We start from the raw sequence: 22,926 nt of genomic DNA, 5'->3' as shown, positions 1-22,926 counted from the left end.
AGTGGCTCAAGTTCGATACTTTATCACCAATGGATCTTGGTGACTTTGCTCAAGTGGTCATTGTCCGTGTGAGATGAAACAAGTATTGTTATTTGTTCAGGGGAAGAAGGGGGAACTCGGATAAGCTTCTCCTCCATCCAGCGTCTGCTGGACTTGTCATTCTGTAATTGATAGGCCTTTCTGGCCTGATGCATCAGTGTGGGCTTTGCACCTCTCTGCATCTGCAATATTCTTCAGTTTTATAACTCCAAGATCTCTGCACTCCTCCAATCCTGGCCTCCCGGGTATCCCCAGTTTTAATCACTCCGTGTCGGTAGCTATGCACTAACCCTGCCGGCCTCTTCGCTATTAAGGTTCTCCTTAAAACCTACCCTTCCTAGTTATCTTCATGTGGTTTGATGTCAGTTTTTGTCTCATTGTTCCTGTGAAGTGCTTCTTATTATCATTATAATTATCATTATTATTTTACTGTATGAAATGCCATGCTGGTTGTTGCTGTAGAGGTAGGATTTTTTAAAATATCCGTATAGATGAGCTTCTGAACTAATTAACGTGAATTCAGAGCAGAAGTAGGCTTTATGGTTTCTCGAGCCTGCTGTGACATTCAATAAGAATATCTAATTGGGTTGAACAGTCTTCTACTTCTGCTCCTATTTCATAAGTACATAAAAGCGCAATGTCTAATTTTAAAACAGAGCCCCTTAGCTTTGGACATACCCATAAGAAGAAACATCTTTTCCACTACTGCCTTGTCAAGATCATTCAAGATCTTAAACTTTTATCAAAACTCCCTTTGCTCCTCTAAATTCCAGTGAAAACAAACCCAGTCCCTTCGACATTCCCTAAGCCTGCCATCAATCTGCTAATCATCCTCCAATGCATTTATATTCTTCTTAGAAAAAGAGACCAAAACTGCACAGTGTGTTGGATCTCACTAATGCCCCTTATAATTTAACGTCCTTACTTTTATGTTCAATGTTTTCATAACAGCCTCCCATTGGCCTTCTGAATTACTTGCTGTACCTGCATGCTAATGTTTTGCAGTTCATGCATTCACAGCATCTAGATTCCTCTGTACCTCGCAATTCTGTGATGTTGTTGCAATTTAGTCAAAGTGATTGCGTTCTGTGGAGAGGTTAGACCCAGTACAGCTTGGTGTATCAACTCTGTAGCCTTACTGTCATGTACATTGTAACAATAAGCTTAGGTTAACAGTTGCTAAGAAGTTGGACTAACACCCCAAGAACCCACAGTGGAACACAATCAAGCAAGTACTAGTTGCTGAGTTGATAGAGGGTGATAGAGGAATGCAGGGTGAGACTAGATTCCTCTCATTATACAATTGATGCCAGACATTTGACTGCTCTCGGTTAAAGATAAGTAATTCTGTGCATGTAGCCGTCTAACGTTTTCTGCTCATCTGACACCAATTAGTCTCACTGATGTGAACTGAGTACTTCTTCCCTTCAGTCTCATTTCACTTTTTAAACCAATCATGTTCTCACGAGATGTAGAATTTAACATCGTATTATGTTAGTCGGTCATTTATATTCTCCTGTAACTAACAGCTGTTAATGGAGCCTGTAGTCACAAACTTCCAAAGTGGGGCTTGTTTTGAAATAGCTAATTAGTGATAGACCTTAGCTATGAAATTTACCGGAAAGGTTTGACTCAAAAGTTCAGGAGAAAGGTCGACTTTCAAAAGTTCCATTTTGTTTTCTCTTCTAACGAAGTTTTGTTTTGTACATGCATTCACAAATAATTTTGCACGGAGGAATTGAACTTGCAATTAAAACCTTCTGTTGAACATGTCATAAATAAAAGCAAGGTCAAGTGCAAAAGTGTGAGAGCCACTGTTTCTCCATAGGAAGCGTGTCTTTAGGGCGGAAAAATAACGAGGAGAAAATCTGAGCAATTAGATTGAGTGAAGAACTTTGAAACGTCTGTTGATGTCTAAGGTACAGATCTGGGCACTTGACTGATGCCTTGACTGATGCACTTTAACATTTCAATTCAGTCAGTATCTCTGGGCTGCAGTAAAGGAGAATGCAAATAATTTGCACTTCATGTAACACCATGCACAACTTGAATTAATCTAGCGGTGACTGTACAGTGAATGATCGCTGCATCTGGGGGAGGTGAGTGTGTGTTGCCATGCCAGCCCCTGAGACCCCTGCTCCACATTGGTACATGGAATCTATTCAAGGCAGGGTTAGATAAATCTTTGATTGACAAAGGCAGACAGGAAAGTGGAGCTCAAGCAACATTCAAAGGGTCTGAATGGCCTATTCATGCTCCAATTAGGCCCTCATGAGCAAAGATTCCAATTCCCCAAGCTCAAGAATTGAGATCACATTTCTCTGCCAAGTCAGAATCTTTATGGGAAAGAAAGGCAAAAAGATCTGGGAGTATAAATGCACAAATCACTGAAAATGACAGCAGGGATCATTGAAGGCCAATGATAGACAGCAAACCAAATGGTTTCTTGAAGGATAGAATTGAGAAAAGTGATGCTAAACTTGTATTAGTTTGACTATATTTGGAGTGCTGGGTGCAGTTCTAGTCACCACATTGCATTCAATACTAGACTGGATGAAGAAAAAATTATTTCGAAAGATAATACTAGAATTGTGAAGCTATAGTTAGAGATGAATGATGTGCCCCTCTCTTTTCAAAAGAAGAAAATTAATTGAAATCTTAAAAGTTATGGAAAGTTTTGCTGGAGTATAAGATCGTAAGAGATGGGAGCAGAGGTAGGCAATTCAGCCCATCAAGTATGCTGTGCCATTCAATGTGATCACAGCTGATCTGACATTCCTCAACGCCACTTTCCTGCCTTTCCCCACAACACTTGATACTTTTAGTCATGAAAATATGTCTGTCTCAGCCTTGAAAATACGGAATGACCCAGCCTTGACAGCTTCCTCCAGTAAAGCATTCCAAAGATTTACTACCTTCATAGAAAATAAATATTTTCCTAATCTCTGTCTTAACTGTGTGACCCCTTACAGTGAGAATATGTTCTCTGGTCCTAGACTTTCCCACAAGGGGAAACAACATCTCTGCATGTATAATGTCAAGTTCCCTAAGAATCTTCTTTGCTTCAATAAGGTCTCATCGACATCTTTATATTTTGTACATATTTGGCTCCCTGTTCAAGGCCCCTTGGCTATTGTCAACAGGATGCTTCCATCCAAAACAGGAAAACAAACCAGTCCAGATGCTGGAAATTTGAAATAAAACCAGAAAATTCTGGAAATACTTAGCAGGTCAGGCAGAAGTGGAGAGTTCAGCCTGTTGGAAAGAGCAGAGCCACAGGCTATTACTACAAGATAGTCATCAAAAAATTAAATGGGCAGTTCTAAAGAAACCTGTATCCCCAGACAGTGGAAAGCATGTGGAACTCACCATTACAAAGAACAAAGAAAATTACAGCACAGAAACAGGCCCTTCGGCCCTCCAGCCTACACCAACATGCTGCCAGTCACAACTAAAACCCCGTACCCTTCCGGGGACCGTATCGCTCTGTTACCATCCTATTCATGTATTTGTCAAGATGCCCTTTAAAAGTCACTGTAGTATCTGCTTCCACTATCTCCTCCGGCAGAGGGTTCCAGGCACCCACCACCCTCTGTGTAAAAAAAAACTTGCCTCATACACTACTTTTAAACCTTGCCCCTCGCACCATAAACCCATGGCCCCTAGTAACTGACTCTTCCACCCCGGGGAAAAAGCTTCTGACTGTCCAGTCTGTCCATGCCCTTCATAATCTTGTAGACACTCTATCAGGTCGTCCCTTGATCTCCGTCATTCCAGTGAGAACAACCCAAGTTTCTCCCACCTGTCCTCATTACCAGGCAACATCCTGGTAATTCTTTTCTGTACCCACTTCAAAACCACCATATCCTGTTGGTAGTGACTGAGTGTAGGTACATACAAGGAAAAGCTAGATAACTGCATGAGGCAGACAGGAAAAGCAGTTTGTACTAATGGAGCCCTGGCGACATTTTCTTTAATTCATCTGTGGGATGTGAGAGCCGCTGGCTGGGCCAGCATTTATTGCCCGTCCCTAGTTGCCCTTGAATTGTGGAGAGAAAGCAGAGTAAGCATTTCAAGTCTAGTGACTTTTGGTCAGACCGTTCTGAAGACGGGTCACTGGACTCGAAATGTTAGCTCTGTTCCTCTCGTCACAGTTGCTGCCAGATCTGCCAAGTTTCTCCAGCAATTCTTGTTTCTATTTCAGATCTTTAGCATCGGCAATTCTTCATCATATTGTGCCAATGGAGTTGGAGAAGGAGGAGGCTCTGGTTAAGCTGAATGGCCTATTCCTTTCTTGTATATTCCATGGAGAGTCCCATCGAACGTTCAAAGATAGGATTATCAAATCTACTAAGCATTTCTGACGTGTCATCATTGTAGTCACTGTTGGCACAGAATGCGTGTAGTTTCTGTCCCAGAAATAGCAGTAAGCACTCAACAGCCTCTTCTGGTGGCTTTGGTCAAGGGAGATGTCGCCCTGGGCACTGTTAGATGAGCCTGTCTTTCTTCAAATCATCCTGTGGCTTCTTTTACATCCAACCAATACATTCTATTCCTCTTTTTGCCAGGTTTTGAGTCAGTTGCTGTGTTGATCAGCAAGTCGTCTTTTGTAATTAATCAGGCATGTTGGATGTTAAAAGGAGAAAAGCAACACTGTGAAGGTATTCCAAGCATGGTAACTTCCGCAGTTGTAGACTTTTTCTGCCTCACCCCAATTTTGTTTGTACAAACAGTAGAATCGATATATTTAAAGTAAACAGTGGCCTGCTGTACATGACTACAGATTGTTGAGCTCTTCCGGAATGAATGGACTTTAATAACAGAATTATTTGGGAAGTGTGGCATTTATAGTGTCCTTTCCAAACCAGCAACCTCCACCTGCCAGAACACCATGGCCATCACTTTCCCCTGCAGGTCTCTCACCATCCTGGGGGTTAGAGTTGCCAGTGATGCCCATATCCCATGAAAGAATCATAGAAACCCTTGGGTCATGGGTCTCAAGCAGGTGTATATACATTCGATGCCTATTTAAAACCTGTGTTTCCATTTAAATCAGATAATGAGTTGCTTTAGCAACCACTGCATTGTGACTGATGGTGGATGCACTTATCTTCCACTGCATAAGTGCTCCTTGAGTTTCACCTGTTCAGTTCATAATTTGTCAATAATAAACAGCGGTGCCAGACTGAAGAATTCAATTTGCTCTATTTGCCTCATTCTGTACTCAAAAACAGTTTATTCTAATTCAGAAAGTGGAATCAATAATTATATTCCAAAATATTGTTATTTTTAGTGCCGTTAGCTCAGTTATTGATGTAAGAAGTTGCTTGCTTGGCATTTTTGATTAAAATCTGTAATTGAGAGACTTGGAATTGTTGAGGATTTACAGCAGAGAGACAGAGCATGTGGCTCAAACAGCCAGTTTATGCTCCAGATACGTCTGTTTCCATCTTTCTTAAGTTAAACCAATAAGCAAAACCTTCTGTTCCTTTCTCCAGCTTCTGCTTACTTTGACTGTATTGGTTCTGTTCACTGCTGCTGTTTGATGTAGCTGTGAATTCCACATTTCTAACCATGCTTTGAGTAAGGAGTTTTCTCCTGAGTTCCCATAGTTTTGAAAAACAGTGTACGTTTATTACATAATAGTTGGTAGCTAGTTATATTTCAGCTGAATACATAATCGTCTCTTGTGAGACATAAGACTCAACTCAAAGGTACATATTAATGTTATCTATGTGAAGTGAATTGAACTTGTTAATGGCTATCATAAAGCACCAAAAGTGTAAATATATGGAGGGTCCTGCTGAATTTATTGTGTTTCTTCATTCCATAGAAACCTCTTCTTTGTTCTTTATGTGATAGTAATGTTGGATTTGACACAACTGTTCTGTGCCTCCCTATGGTCTGTAGTACTCTTTACCCAGTGTAAATTAAATCTGTGCGTGCCGTAAAAATGGAGTCTCAGGCGACACTTTATTGGTTTCTCCTCCCCTTTCAAATTCAATTTGTAAATAAAATAGGGTTGTCATTCTCACCCAAGCAGTGAGCATTGATGATACAGTTGATGAGATGGGATGAAAGATATGACAGAGATCAGTGTGGGAAGATGTGCTCACACCTCTTGACAGGAGCTGTCTGTTTGACCTGTCTGAGTGACTGGGCCTTTTTCACCCTAGTCTGTTACTTCCCCTGAAAATACACTTTAAAGGTGAAGTAATTCTTTCAAGCCAGCCTAGGTGACAAATGTTATCAGTTCTTGATTTTTAAAGTCTCATTGAAGTATTAAGAAACAGTACATGCTGGTAGGTGCTTAATACCCTTTCAACGACAGTGAAATTCTCATCACATCTGTGAACTAATTTCTTTACATAAGCATCAGCAATAAAACAGGCAGCACATTGAGCTTGTGAAACTGATAGCAGAACTATCCTGGAAGAGGTTTGTGGTGTGTATGTGACAACATGGTATAAAATTAAGGCAATATTGCAATTGTACTTCAAGGATTTTGTTTTTAATCCATAGGTGTCATCGATTCTCCCAGTTATCTTTGAGTTTTCTCTGAAAGATGCCTTTCATTCAGCCATTGATCATTAAAAATATTAGCAAGGGACCACGAGCAACTTTCAATTCCTGTTCTCTTTAATTAATAGTTTAAATGTTAATATCTCTGAACCCCTCACAGGTAATCACTGAGATTTGCTTTTCCTATTGACTGTAATCATGACATTTTTGGCAAGTGGCCCAGCAGAAAGGCACAAAACAAAGATATTTGCTAATCAATGTTCAGAGATTTCATTACAGACCTCTGGAGCAGGCGGTATTTGAATCCAGGATTCCTGATTTAGGGATAGGGGAGGCAATGGCCTGGTGACATTATCATTGAACTGTTAATCCAAGACCCAGGTAATGTCCAGTTTGAATCATACCATTGCAGAAATCGGAATTTGAATTCAATAAACATCTGGAGCTAGGAGAATAATAATTACAAGGCTCCATTGTCAATTATTGGGAAATTCCCATCAGGTTCAGTAATGTCCTTTAGGGAAAGAAACTGTCATTCATTTCTGGTCTGGCATATATGTGACTCCAAACCCATACCAAGTGATTGACCATTAACTGCCCTCTAGGCAATTAGGAATAGGCAGTAAATGTTGGCCTAGCTAGCGATGCCCTCATCCCTCGACTGAGTTAATAAACAGGGATGCCACCAGGGCCCCGTTGGCCTGAAGCCAATATACATTCCAATTATTATTGTCACCTGTACCTCACTACAATCCGATAGACCGAAAGGGGAGGAGGTGGGGGAAGATCTACAATGATTAAAAAGCCAATGTTTAAATTTCTCTTCCACTAATCCGAAGAAGTTTCTCGATCGTAACAATAGCTGTAATTTTCCTTTGCCTGAGTTTGTAAAAGCATTTACATGCAATGTAGATGTTAGACTTTGAAATGAGAAATTATGTACATTTCTGTAGCTTAAATTAAAACAGGCATTCATCCCAAAATCCTTTTCGGGACTCATACTCCATATCATTCCCCTGAGCACGAGTAGATAGAGCTAAATTTATCTTTCTGTCAGCATGGAATGTGCTGTGGCTGTGTCCAGCAGAACCATCTGAAATGTCTTGAATAGATTCATCATCTCAATTCTCCTTACTGCTAAGTTACCAATACCAAATGGGGAAGGATTCCCACCCAGTGTCTTCAGTAAAAGATAGAGTTAGCCTTGCTAAACAGTGTAGGTTTATTACATAATAGTTGGCAGCTAGTTATATTTTTGAACTGAATACACATTAACAACCTTTTAGGTCTTGATGGGCACAGCCTGTCTCATGATGTCAGTTAACCCTATCAGGTACTAACTGCACTATACAACAGAAACGTCCACTTCACTGCTGAATCAAGAATTCACTCATTTGCCGGATAATATTTCATTGAACAAAGAACAACAAAGAGAACAAAGAATGATACAGCACAGGAACAGGCCCTTCAGCCCTCCAAGCCTGCGCTGACACATTTTGCCCTTTCATACTATAAAACTGTCTTCATTTACAGGATCCGTATACCCGATTCCCTTCCTATTCATGTCTTCGACCAGGTGCCTCTTGAATGCCGCCACTGTGTCTGCATCCATCGTGTCCTCTGGCAGTGCATTCCAGGCACTCACTATCCCTTGTGTGAAAAACCTGCCTCACACATCTCTTTTAAACTTACCCCACCCCAGCACCTTGAACTTGAGTCTCCGAGTAATTGATCCCTCCACCCTGGGTAAAAGCCTCATACTTTCCAATCTATCCATGCCAGTCACAATCTTATAAACTTCAATCAGGTCGCTCCTCAACCTCTTGTGTTCCAGTGAAAACAAACCCAATCTACCCAAGATAATGAAATGTGAGGCTGGATGAACACAGCAGGCCAAGCAGCATCTCAGGAGCACATTTCTTGGAATCTCCAGCATCTGCAGTTCCCATTATCTCTGATACCAATCTACCCAACCTTTCTTCATTGCAAAAATCGCTCGTATCAGGCAACATCCTGTTAAATCTTTTCAGTACCCTCTCCAAAGCATCTTATTTATGAGTCTTATTTATCCCTTCCTAAGGGGAGGGTCAGCTTGGTCAGTTGGCTGGATGGCTGGTTACCAACAGTGTGGGATTTAATTTCTCCATTGGCTGTGGTTACCACTGAAGATCCTGCTTTTACAACCTTTCCCCTCGTTTGAGGTGTGGTGACTTTTTTTTATTTCAAAGATACACTTTATTCATAAAAATCCCTTTATACGTACAAGCACTGGAGCAGATGTAGAACAAACAAACTATTTCAACTCCCCCTCCCACTCCTCAGACGACATGTCCATCATGGGCCTCCTGCAGTGTCACAACGATGTCACCCGAAGGTTGCAGGAACAGCACCTCATATTCCGCCTGGGAACCCTGCAGCCCAAAGGTATTAATGCGCACTTCACAACCTTCAAAATCTCCCCTCCCCCTACCACATCCCAAAACCAGCTCAGTTTGCCCCTGCCTCCCTAACCTGTCCTTCCTCCCACCGATCCCCTCCTTCCACCTCAAGCCCCACATCCACATCCTACCTACCAGCCTCACCCCACCCCCTTGACCAGTCCGTCCTCCCTGGACTGACCTACCCCCTCCCTAACTCCCACCTACACTCACCTTTACTGGCTCCATCCATGCATCCTTGATCGGTCTGTCTCCTCTCCACCTATCTTCTCTTCAATCCGCCTCCCCCTCTCTCCCTATTTATTTCAGAATCCCCTTCCCCTCCACTATTTCTGAAGAATGGTTTAGGCCAGAAACGTCAGCTTTCCTGCTCCTCTGAAGCTGCTTGGCCTGCTGTGTTCATCCAGCTCTACACCTTGTTATCTCAGATTCTCCAGCATTGGCAGTTCCTACTACCTCTCAAACCAAGGCATTTCTTACTTATACAAGACTATTTTTACATTTATTTGAGGCCCTGGAAGGGCCCGATAACTGACTGAGCCCCATTTAACTTCCTCAGAAAGACTTTAGACAGCAGTCTTTCTCCTTGGTGGCAACTAATCCCAAGCTTTAGTGCATCCCTCAGCACATCATCCTGAACCTTAATGTGCCAGTCTGCAGCACTTAGTTGAGGTCATCTCCTTGCTCTGGAAAGCCAAAAGGTTTTGGGCAGACTGAAGAACATCTTTCTCTGGGTTGATGGCCCCCCCGGGTGCTGTCCATGTTTATCTTGGTGTGCGTCCTCGGGAACAGCCTGTGGAGCACAGAATCCAGCATCACAGAGTTGCTTGGGAAGGACCTTGACAAAAACCACAGCATCTCTCTCCAGATTTCCTTTGCAAAGGCACCTTCCGGAAGGTGATGTGTGGCAGTCATTATCCCCTGCAGCCGCTTTGAGGGCAGGGATGCAGTGGCACAGTGTGTCTGGGTGTACACAAGGGATCTCACGGACAGTGCCCTTCTCACTGCCAGCCGAACGACGTCTTGGTGCTTGTTGGCAAGTTCTGGTGATGAGGCTTTCTATCGAATGACTTTGACAGTCTGCCCAGGGGACTGGGTCTACCTTCTCCTTTTCCCACAGGGTCTTGAGGATGCTATGTGCTGACAACTTCCTGACTTAGGTCAAAGATGTTTTACTTGCAAATTTCTCCATGAAGGACAGGTGATACTGAATGTTCCAGCTACTTAGTGTGTTCCGTGGCAGCGAAGCCAGTGCCATCCTTTGGAACACTGGGGACAGGTACAGCTTGAGAACATAGAGACCCTCAGGTCAAACCATCACTAATCATGTCTCTCCAACAAGAGAACAGCCCTATTATCCTGTAGGACTATGGTGACTTTACCTATCAGTCTAATTGTACTTTGTTTCTCGTGTGGTGACTTTAATGTGAGAACGATATCATATGGAAGTTATATTTCATTGTTTTCTCATTTTGTAAAAGTGCCTGCTGGATATACACACTTTGTTCACAAGCCAGCCTTTCTCATTTCCTGTCCCGACATTATTTAAATGAAATTGTGAATTATAAACACCCCCGATATTTGCCATTCTTTCTCATACAAATGATTTTCATGTAATTATTTATCCGAAACTGGAATGATCAATATTTACTTTTCTTTTCCCATGTTACAATGCTTGAGCAGTTTTTGCTCCATCTCTGCTGACCAGATCTAGACTATACGCTAGTTTGGTCCCAATTATGTTTAAATGCAGTATTAGCCAAATAAATTCCATCAATCTGTTTTAAGGAGTTACATTTTCTACTGTTCTTTTTAATAGCAGCAGACGTTTTGCAATCTATCAATTTTCATTTAGGACGCTCAATAGTATACTTAATTGATTTCTAAGAAGACGATGTTTTTGCACGGCATATAAATTATTAATTGCTGCATCCACCAGTAATAGGCCTGTGCTGAGTGCATTTGGAGTCCATGCATGTAGGACATTCATCTAACTGTTCAGTAGCAACTGCCAGAACTCACTTAAAACATTGTAAGCAACTGTGACATTCTCTGTTGAACCACTGCATTCCTGATAACAGGGTTTAGGACTATGCAGAGAACCTATTGCCACCCCACCCCCCTTTTAGTCTTACTGTTACGTGTCTTCAAATCTGGCTTTATCTCTCACACTAAATAATGCCAGGAGTTTTGCTTAAATGTGCAATTGCTGTGTGTTTCTTTTTTTTAATCTGCGTGTTCATGGGATGTGCACACTGCTAGCAGGATTTTTTTGCCAATCCCAACTTGCCAGTGAGAGGGAGAACCGCTGAAGTCTGTGTGACGAAGGCGTTCCCAAACCACAGCCCAGGATGGGAGCTTCAAGATTAAGAAGCCGGTGACAGTGAAAAAATTGCAAAGCATTGATGGGGCAGGCTGGAGTGTGACATTGATTGGAAATTTGGTGGTGTTCCAATCCATTTTGTGCCCTTACCACAGATTTATTTTGAATTGGACATTGTTGCCTGGGCCAGCATTTATTGCCCATGCCTAGTTGCCCCTTGAGAAGGTGGTGTTGAGCTGCCTTCTTGAACCGCTGCAATCCCTGTGCTGTAAGTTGACCCACAGTGCTGTTAGGGAGGGAATTGCATTTACCTCTCACCTGGAGCTCTCTTCTGGCAGAGTGCTGATGGAAACAGCACTTCTCAGAATTGCAGGAGTACTGATTGTAAACCCCACATAATAAACCAGCACTGACTTTTTCTCAGATAACGCAGTGTGGAGCTGGATGAACACAGCAGACCAAGCAGCATCAGAGGAGCAGGAAAGTTGACATTTCGGGCCTAGACCCTTCAATCTCTGACTTTTTTTTCTCAGGCTACAGATTCTTGCCTCTGTGAAACTTTCTGATAGCCTAGCCTGGGGGGGGGGGGGGGGGGGGGTGGAGTGCGGGGTTTGGGGGGGCAGGGGGGGGAGTGCGGGGTTTGGGGGGGCAGGGGCGGGGTGGGGGCACGGGGTGGGGTGTGGTAGGGGTGGGGGTGGGGGGGTTGGTTTGCTCAGTTGGCTGGGTGACTGGTTTACGATGCAGGGTGATGCCAACAGCACGGGCTCCATTCATGCAGTGGTTGAGGTTACCATGAAGGACTCTCCTTCTCAATCTCTCCCCTTGCCTGAGATGTGAGTTAAACCATCACCAGTCGTGTCTCTAATGGGAAAGCAGACTTATAATCTGACAAGATGATGGCAACTTTACCTTGACCCTAGTTAGCTTTTAGGTTGATCTCAGTTAGTGAACAGGAGTAAGGTTCTGATGTTTCTACTCATGGTTATTAACATCTGACTTGAGAATTTTGCAAGTAATGACTTGCAAAAGATCTAAGCGTTTGATTTTTTCCACTTTCTTGGATTATTCACAAAGTGAGATGCTTAAAATATTAAGATTGTTCAATAAGCGAACACGACCGCAGGAACTTAATACAAAAACAAAACATTGCATGTGCTTTGAAAAATTGTAGTAAAAGCGAACGCTGGAAGTACTCAGCAGGTCAGATAGCCTCTGGAGAGAGAGGAAATCAGTGTTAACATTTAGGGTTGAAGAACTTTGATCAGAGGTAATACAAGGAGCTGAAGTATCACATGCTTTTCTCTCCATTGATGCTGCTGAATTCCTCCAATGTTTTCTATTTTTAATTGGCTGTCAGAGCTTATGTTTGCCTTTGCTTTGGGAATTTGATAGAATCTACTCCTGTTTAATTCATAATTAGTTTTAAAAACCATTGGTAAGAATCTGTTATGGATTAATTCTGAGTAGCATAACATCAGGTACAAAGTTTCTCCTCTTAATTTTGGCAAAGAACCAAGAAGGCTCCCCAACACTGGGACAATTGCTTTGTGTGATTTAAATAAAGTATGTTAAACAGATTTATTTTTTCCCTACAATATGCAAGTATAAGACTATCTGGATTCTTATTCCTACTACCCTTGAGCATGGTTTAGATACTTAATTTTGGAAAATGTAGACCCCATTGAGCTATGAGCTTAATTTATTGCCAGTTTTATTGCAGCTTTCGCAACTGCAGAATGAATAAACTGAATGGTTAACTGCAGACAAATGTATTCCTTTATCTCTAATGCTGTGTTCATCCATCAGCTCGATGACTGTCCCTTAAGGTTACGGTAGATATTGGCTTTTTGAAAACTGAATTCCTACACCTCCCCGATACAATGAAACAGTAATAGCCACTAGTACAAATAGCAGTAGTATCCTTGGTACTAATTTCTATGATCAGAATTCTAAATAAAGACCAGCATTTCTCAAGTCCAGCTTGAGAGCAGAACGATCATGGGAGACTGTGAAGAATTTTTGAGTGCTCCCACTGAATTTTGGGATTGGGCAGGGTCCTCCCCTGCTGTCTGAAAGGGTGATAGAGGCAGAAACCCTCATTGTATTGTCTCAAAAGCTCCTGAATGCACTGGAAAAGGCATAACTTAAAAAGGCACAGATGGAAAATGACATTAGACTGGATAGCCTTGTCCAGCTAACACAAATATAATGAGTTGAATAGCCTCCCTCTTCGCTGGATGTTTTCAGACTAATGTAAGAAGCAAGGGTAGGTGTAGAATCTTGTGCTTGCTCCGTCATTCAGGAGGATTGTGGCAGGACTTCTACCCCAAATCCCTCTTCCAGCTTGATTCTATGGATCTCACTTTTGGAAGCGCAGATCATCTGAGCTTTCTGTATCCTCTTGGAATTCAATCCATATTGTTGGCATCTCTCTGCATCACAAACCAGCTTTCCAACCAACCGAGCTAGCTAACCAATCCACCGCTCAGTCTATGATGCACTGAACTGTAAGCAGTCAGTGAACAATGCTCCATCTAATTTTCTTTGTCAGCATGCACTTCTCCACATTCTGTACATGGTAGCGACTCCCAAGACTGGAAGTCAATGACTTGGCAGGATGATTGGCACATGCTGAACCTCAGAGTGTCTCCACAGCTTAAAGGGAACAGTGCGTGATGTAGAGGATGATCAGGGAAAAGATACAGAGATCAAAACGTGATCTCTGATCAGAAATAAGAGATGACAAGGTGTAGAGCTGGATGAACGCAGCAGTCCAAGCAACATCAGAGGAGCAGGAGGGCTGACTTTTCGGGTCGAGACCCTTCTTCAGAAATGATCAGAAGTTGACTTAGGAAATGTGTTACTGTGTTGGTGGGACTGCCCTATGAAGAGAGATTAGACAGACTGGGCTTGTGTTCTCTAGGGAATAACAGAAAGTGCTGGAGAAACTCAGCAGGTCTGGCAGCATCTGCAGAGAGAGAAAAGCCACGTTAACATTTCGAGTCCAGATGGGGAGATGTGGGTGGTGCTAATGATGCGCTCGAATCGCTTATTTCAGCTTGGTTAGCTCAGCCCATGGAAATAACTGGGTTTATCTTCGTACATCAGCTCTGCTATGTTGAGAGCTTTGTTTTTAACAGCTGCAATAGTGTTCCCTAACCCAGCTCCTGCATTCTGATTTACAGCTGTGTATTTGCATTATCTGACTGGAACCTAGATTGTGTCTGAGGGGAGGGAATCAAAATGGATAATTAACGGCACTAAAATGATCCCTCTGTTGCTTCCACGGCCTCCCCCTGCTGCTCACTATGTTTCAAAAGTTTGGTGGAAGGTTTTTCTTTAAATGCGCAAACTCCCATTCTCCATAGCGGATGCAGCCAAGTGGATCAGAAGACGGTTCAGGCTTACTGTGTTTTGTGACAGTCTTGGAGTTTTTAAGAACTCCACTTGGGATTTTGATTTCTCAAGGGAAGGTGCAGCAGATGAAGAGTGTCCTGCAAGTGTTGAGAGTGTTTCTGAAGCAGCAGTTTGGCGATCTAATTACCAGCCCTTTTCACAAGAAGCAATCAATGTTAACCTGCACTTAAGTTTAAATTGTGCAGTTTATTTATTCCTGAGTCTGCGTTACTGAATTCCGGAAGGCTCATCAATAGATAAAATGCTGTGAGAAAATTCAAGCATTTTACTCCCAAGGTCAGGGGATTACTTGCTTTGAAGCAAAACTGCGTGGTCGGCGTTGCTGTTTTGATGCATTAGCCTTCTGCCCTCTCTAAATATTAAGGGGCTTGTGATTCCCTTGATTCCTCATCTCAGAGGAGCTAGCAGATCACAAAGCATTTCACCCTGAGAGGAAAAGAGCAGCTTGTTACAGTTGAACATCACTCAAAATAAAACACGCAAGCAGGCAGTGTGCCAACGATTTCCATCAGGTATGCCAAAAGTACATGATAAGCACCAATTCATGAGCAGTTCTGAATTTAAATAGCAGTGTCTGGGTTTTTTTAAAAAAAACAATATTCAGAATTAAATATTTGTTTAAAAAGGTCACTAAATAAATTATTTACATGTTAGCGTTCTATAAAGTGCTGTTCAGTAAGGCGTTTTGGAGAAGGTTCAATAAAGCTTTTTGAAAGGGACTTGAAAAGGATGTATTCAATTAATTCAATTCAATTAACAAATCTGGAAATGAAAGCAAGTTTCAGTAATGATGCCCATTAAACTGTCATCAATCTGAGTAAAAATCTACCAAGTTCACTAATGTCCTTTGGGGAAGGTCATCCACCATCCTTACATAGCCTGCCTCCATTGGACTCCAGACATATAGCAATTGGTTAATTCTCAACTGCCCTCTGAACTAGCACAGCAAACCATTCAGTTCGTAGCACATTAGGGGTGGGGAAGAAATGATGGCGTTGCCAGCGACATTCACATCCCATGAAACCAGAAAAAGTAAACTTGCAAAAGTCTATGGTGGGGGGAAGTGCTGGGGTCATGTTGGCTCCCAAAGCATTGTCTTGACTTTAAAATTCCCTTGGTTTCAAACTCTTTGTGTCCTCAACCCTCCCTGTCCTTGTAGTGTCCTCCAGCCTCTCAAAACTCTAAGCTCTCTGCATCTATTGAGCCCTGGCTTCTTGAACATCCATTGTTTCACAGTTGATGCCCATGCATTAGCTGACTGGGTACTAAGGTCTGGAATTCCCTTGCTAAATTGACCCAACTCTTTGCATCTCTGTTTTTGACGCTGCTGAACATTTACCTCTAACCAAGCACTTTGGCCAATACAAACAGAAAATGCTGGAGGAACTCAGCAGCTCTGGCATGTGGAGAGAGGGAGAGAGAGAGAGTTAGTGTTTTGTGCCCAATATGATTCTCTGTTGGAACTGAGCTTTTGGCTAATGCCCTAATATCACTATCTGTGGCTCAGTGCCTAATTCTTCTTTACAAGTCATGTTAAGATATTTTAATGAGGATACTGTACAAGTATTGAAAGAGACAAAATGGGCAGTGTGGCCTCCCTGTGTCCTGTGTCATTCTGTTTCTGATTTGGGGAATTTTAACATTTTGACTTGATGAAATTGCTTAGTTAAAATTTTGGTTAGGGATATAATTCAGCTGCTTGCTAAAAATATTTTTTGATGCTTGGTCTGTAGATTCGTTTAAGTTGAAGCGGATTTCAGATTTTTCATTTGTTCCTTTGTTTGTTGTTTCTAGACCATCTCATCAACATCAAATATCTAGCGTTTTTTTTTCCCTGCCGTTTGATTGAATTCAAACTGTTTCAATTTGGTTAAATTTGTCAACATGCTCAGCCTAGATCAAATATTAGCACACTGTACGTTCAAAGTGAATTCTCACTGAGCATATTAATGTGTTATAAATCAGTAACTTGCTTATGTGGCTTTTCTCTATTCAGTGTTGTGGAGTTGTTTAGCAGTTATGTTTTGCAACTTGCTGGTTTTGGTGATTAATTACTCAACTTTGGGGAAGACAATAGTCTAGTGGTATAATCGCTGGACTGCTAACCTATTGACCCAGGTAATGTTCAGGGGACTCAGGATTGAATCCTGCTACAAGAGATGGTGAAATTTGAATTAAGAGTCAAACAATGACCATGAATCCATTGTCAATTGTCAGAAAAACCCATCTGGTTCACTAATGTCCTTTAGGGAAGGAGACTGCTATGGTTACCTGGTCGGGCCTACATGTGACTCCAGATGCACAGCTAAGTCGTTGACTCTTAACTGCAATTAGGGATGGGCAACAAACGCTGGCCGAGCCAGAGATAGCCTCATCCCACAATGAATTTAAAAAAATAGTTTATGTTTCATGTCTTCGCCTTCTGGTACTTCTATTAATTGTTAAAATCAGTATTTTAATATTGGCTTCTTTTTGAGATAAAATTGCGAGTGAACTGAATGGACTGCCTTCCTGAAGTTTTATTTTTCTTTGCCATTTCGTTTGCTGCTGCTTTTAACTCTCTCAGGGTGCAGAGAAGGACAGATTCCTGAAGGATGACTCTGTAGATGCCTGTTTTTAAAAGTTTATTCATGGGAGTGTGGGTATTACTGGCTGGGTTTGCATTTTTCGTCCATCCCTAGTTGACCTGGAGAAGATTGTGGTGAGCTGCCTCCTTGAAAGGCTGTCGTCTAAGTGGTGTAGGTGAATCAGCTGTGCCGCAGGTGTTGGAGGGTGTCGGGGGGAGGAGGTGGGGCGATGTTCCAGGACATTGTGTAAAGTTAAAGGGTTAATACTGAGGAGTGGCTTAGCCCCCTACTACAATGATGTCCAATGGTCTTGTGAGCAGAACATCTTAGGATCACAAAAGAATGAGATATAACATCAGCACCCCCCCCCCCATACCTCTGTAACATGGTCTAACATATCAGTTCTGAGGAAGGGTCCCTGGACCTGAAACGTTAACTCTGATTTCTCTCCACACATGTTGCCAGACCTGCTGAGCTTTTCCAGAAATTTCTGTTTTTGTTTCTATCATATCGGGAATCTCCTCTGCTGGTAGGAAAACAATCTCCGTCTGTCCAGTCTCCCTTCATAGTTCACATTTGATGGAACTTTGGATAAAGGAGGCCATGGACTAGGGTCTGATGAGCACCCAGGGGTTTGGAGGACCAAGATTTAAGGTGTGATTTGTGGAGGAGAAGGTAGACGAGCTGGTTTCTGCGTTTGAGGGTAAGGGGGTGTGGGGAGGGGGAATAACGATGGTCGAAAAGAAGGACAAGGTGATTGGTTCAAAGTGGACACCAGCACAATGACAATCTCTCAATCAGGTACTGCTTACATTTGAGAGAATCCACTCACTGTGTTTCGGCGGACAAGTGCCTCTACAGGCTGTCTGGTCCAATGCACCACATGATGACAGACCCACTCTCAGTTCAGTTAATCCCAGTGCTGGCAGCTTTGAGGCCCTTCAGTGGTCCTGGGTTGGTCAATTGGCAGCAAAGTGGGAGTAGACTTTGGGCCAAGTTAACAGATCTTCCCAACTCTACATTTACCGTCTCTGGGAGCACAAGATTCGAATCATAACCTCTCTTTTTTTTTAAATGGAAAACTGTTCTGTATATCCAGTCTCACAGGAGGGAAATGATCCAATTTCTAGTTGAAACTTTGCAACTGTGTCCCCATCTTCTCTAAGTAGGTCATCTGTTTACATTCACATTAATGAAGGAAAATGTACTTTTCTACCATCTTGATCTTCTCTGCTATTAATCTTATCTCCAATAGAAGTAACTTGATATGCATAAGCCTTAGGTTCTACATTCATGAACAGAAACATCTCAAGTGCCACATACAATCAGCATTTTATCCTCTACCCCCACCAGCCCAATTGTCTATTTTGATGGCTTTGTCCATTTTGAACTTTCAGCTTATATATGGAGTATGACTTTGTTGAATTATAGGAACTCTCCTGCTGTACCTCAAGCAGTATCTTCTATTTTATCAGTCAAGTGTCAACTGTGGCTTAGTGCCTTTTGAGTCATAAGGTTGTGGATTCAAGACCCACTTGAAAACATAAGTGAGGCAATCTAAGTTGATATTCCAGTGCAGTGTGGAGGGAGTGCTGCACTGTCAGCAGAGCTATCTTCAGTAGTGAGACACTGAACTGAGGCCCTGTCTGTGCCCTCGAACGGATGCAAAATAAATCCTGGCACTGTTTTGGAGGAAAGCTGTGCAGTTAGCTATTGCAGGTACCCTGGCCAAAATTAATCCATGTCATGAAAATAGATCATCTCACCATCACCACATTGCCATCTGTTGCAACTGGCTGCTGTGTTTTCTTCATTATGATAGGGACTACCATTCAGAAGTGACTTCTCTGACTGTGTACTGCTTTGCATCACCTTTGGGTCAGGAAAAATGGTGTAGATTGTGAATGATTTATTAAATGTGTGGTTTATAAAGCTCGGCAGAAGGACTGGACACGCCAAATCTGCTTTCTGTCCACATGCTGCCAAACCCGCTGTGTTTGTCCAGCAATTTCTACTGTTGTTTTTGATTTTCAGCATCCGCAGTTCTTCAGGCTTTTGGTTCTTAAAAGTGCTGGACTGTCTTGCCTCTGTGCTGAATAACAGATCTGTAAAGTAAGGCCCATTATTCCCGGGGAATTCTGAAAATGCACAATGGACTTAACGCCAGCTGTAATTGTTCTTTTCAATCTTGTCTGGCTCCTTTCAGTCAGAAATTTAAGATGGAACTTTCATAGATAAAAGCATCAGGTTCTAAGTGCTCATGTTGCTGGAGATTGTGTGACGTGGTTTTAATTGAATTTACTTAGAGTGCTATATGATAATGGAAGGAAGGGGAAATTGGACAGTTGCTTCTTTCTTTCAAATATACTCAGGGTGCGCTTCGGAGCTGAAGCATTGGCAATTGTAGCTGTAATACTTCATCAATAACTAATCATAGAATCCCTACAGTGTGGAAGCAGGCTATTCGGCCCATTCAGTCTACACTGACCCTCAGAACAGCATCCCATCCAGACCCACCTCCCTATCCTATCCCTGTAACCCCGCATTTCCCATGGCCAAGCCACCTAGCCTGCACATCTTTGGACTGTGGGAGGAAACCGGAGCACCCGGAGGAAACCCATGCAGACACTGGAGGAATGCGCAAACTCCACACAGACACTCACCCGAGCGTGGTGTTGAATCAGGGCTCCTGGCTCTATGAGACAGCCTAGTTGTTTTTGAAGATTCTGATAAACTACGCGAGGATTTGATCTGCTAAAATTTTATTCAATTAGTGGTGCCATTTTATGGATATCCTTGATAATGCTTATCTCTTTCTTTTTAATTTTTCATGGAATGTAGGCAACCCAGCATATGTTGTCCATCCCTAATTGTCCTTAATCTAAATGGCCTGCTACACCATTTGAGAGCTAAACACGGAAGTCACATGTTAGCCATACGTAAGGATGGTAGCTTTCCTATCTTAGAGTTACTTAGTCAATTAGTTAACCAGATTTGTTTTTATGACATCAATGGTAGTTTCATGGACACCATCGCAAAGCGTAGCTTTCAATTCCAGATTTATTGAACTGAATTCAAATTCCAATAGCTACTGTGCTCCCCAAAACATTAGCCTGCATCTCAGGCTTATTAGTCCAATAACATTTTCTCTAATTCCTGTCACTCAGTGCTTACATTATCACTATGTTACCACTTAAGGTAAAGTCGCCATATTCCTACCAGACCGTAGGGCTGCTCTGTTTCATTAGATAGAGAGATAATTTGTGGTGCTTTAACCTGAGAGCCACCACGCCTGAGGTGAGGGGAGAGTTTGAGAAGGAGAGTCCTTCACAGTAATCTCAGCTGGTGTGAGAATTGAACCCATGCTGTTGGCATTACTCTGCATTGCAAACCAGTTGTCCAATACCTAGTTATCATGTAGAAACAGTGCAACAGATTAGAGTCATTGAGGTCAACAGCATGGAAACAGGCCATTCAGCCCAACTTGTCCATGCTGCTCATTTTTCACAATTTAAATTGTTGCATTAAATGTGGAGGATTCTGTCCTTATAGGTGGCTTCTCCCGTATTTCTAAACTTCCCTCAAAAGTCTCCAGCAAATTGCTGGAAACCATCAGTATCCATCTTTCATTATAAAACTAAGTCATTCCAAACAATCTCCAACCTGTACGCTGAAAGGTTGTGAGGATAATGGAGTTGCTGTATGTTTGATCACATTGTGACAAGCTAAAGGGTATTGACTGAGTGAAGTCTTCCACATTTTATCCAACACTTATTAGTTTCTTGGTTTTGTTTGTGAAACATGTGAAATTGAAGTCACCAAATTACATTGAGTTGTGTCGAAATGACAGTGGTGTTTGGGATGAGGGAATTCAGTTGTATGGAGAGACCAGAGGAGCTGAGATTGGTCTTTGAGTCATAGTAGCAAAGGAGGGATTTACAAAGAGGTGTTGAAACTCATACATGTGCAGGGCACCAATCAGACCAGATAGAAGTTTACTCACATTTTCACTTGTTGAAGAATGGTTGAGAAAGAACATTCACAAACTGATTTCCCTCCAGATAATTACATGTAAATCTAATTGTTGCTCAATATGTTATAAAGCAGTCCTAGGCATCTCAAATTTTCCTGTAGAGTTGGGAAACCTTTTCTTATTTTTTCATATTCTTTGGGAATACAGAGATAGCACATGGCCTCAGAAGGGATGTGTACTAGTTAATATTGATTTTTAAAAAGCCCTTTTTTGTTGACATTTCATTGATAGTGCCCTTCAAGGAAGCATTTCAGCAATTAAATGTTACAACTGTTCTTCACCTCATCATCCCATTTTGTGTGAAGTTTGACCTCCATGTGCTTATTGATTGTAAAAAAATTTGTTTCGTGCTGGTCTCTTCATTAGTCCGGTATCCATGAAGCTGCCTATCTTAGATTGCTTTACTGATATCCAGGAGCTGGATGTACAAAGATCTACTCCAATCAAAGACAGTAACCAGTATTTTCAGTGCAAACTATAGAGTTTATTCCTCAGCGACTGACTCCATCCCTCTCCTTTGTTCCAGGCTGGACAACCTTTGTGTAGATTCCAGTATTAGATTCCAATCATTTATCTGCAGCATCACTAAAATGACCAACTTGATCTCCGGAACATGTGTGCCCGAAACCCTCATCTATACCTTTGTGACTCGTTAGACTTAACTATTCCAACTCATTCCTGACCGGTCTCCCACATTCAAGTCTTCATAACTCTGAAGTCATTCAAAACTCTGCTGCATGGGTCTTCACATGCTCAAAGTCTTATTCCCTGTTACCCCTGAGCTTGCTAACCAACATTGGCTTCCAGTTAAATAGTCCGACCATCCATGCTGTCAAATCTCTCAGTGGCTTCCCCCTCTCTATCCCGGTGACAATCTCCCGCCCCCCTCATCATCTTAAGTATCTGCACTCCTGTAATTCTAGCTTCTTGAGGATTTCCAATTTTGATTGCTCCACTATGCCTAATGCTTTTGATCTCTCTCTCTTAATCTCTTGGACTCTAGTACCTCCCTCTTCTTACTTAAAATTGCCTCACATCCTCCCTCCTAGGCCCAGCTTTGGGTCTGATATCAACTTGGCTAGCTCAGTGTCAAATATTACTCTATGTGGCTCCTGGTGGGAGCATCAAGATACTTTATTTCGCTACTTGTGGAATTCTCTGCCACTGAAAGCGATTGAGGTCAAAACATTGAATGTTTTTCAAGAAGGAGTTAGATATAGTTTTTAGGGCTGAAGGGGTCAAAGGGTATAGGGAGAAAGTGGGAATAGGGGAGTGAGTTTGGTGATCAGCCATAATGATTTTGAATGGCAGAGCGGGCTCAAAGGGCTGAATAGCCTACTCCTGCTCCTGTTTTGTATGTTCGTAAAGACGTTGTGATGGGTCTCCTTGAGAATTTTGTTTTCTACTGATTGGTGTAAAGGTGGGATGCTCTGCTCCAAGACCTCGGTTAGGTCGCAACCAAAGATGTCAAATGTGTCATATTACAGCCACAATTCCAGGGGTTGTTAAGGCACAGCAGCTGTGCCAGACTGTTCAGTCCAAGTTATCAAAGATGCCCTGAGGCAAGTCAGTTAAATTATTACTCAA

The 22,926-nt window shown here is 42.2% G+C and overlaps 1 protein-coding gene across 1 annotated transcript in view; it reads left to right on the top strand.

The window, feature by feature from the left end:
- LOC125454646 (ADP-ribose glycohydrolase MACROD1-like) overlaps positions 1-22,926 on the top strand; it is an 880,504-nt gene that overhangs the window by 101,576 nt on the left and 756,002 nt on the right. The gene's annotated exons all lie outside the window — the stretch shown is intronic.

Source organism: Stegostoma tigrinum, chromosome 9 (assembly GCF_030684315.1).
Source record: "Stegostoma tigrinum isolate sSteTig4 chromosome 9, sSteTig4.hap1, whole genome shotgun sequence".
Taxonomy (NCBI): domain Eukaryota; kingdom Metazoa; phylum Chordata; class Chondrichthyes; order Orectolobiformes; family Stegostomatidae; genus Stegostoma; species Stegostoma tigrinum.
Note: the sequence above shows the minus strand (reverse complement) of the source record. Positions and strands in the feature narration are given on the sequence as shown.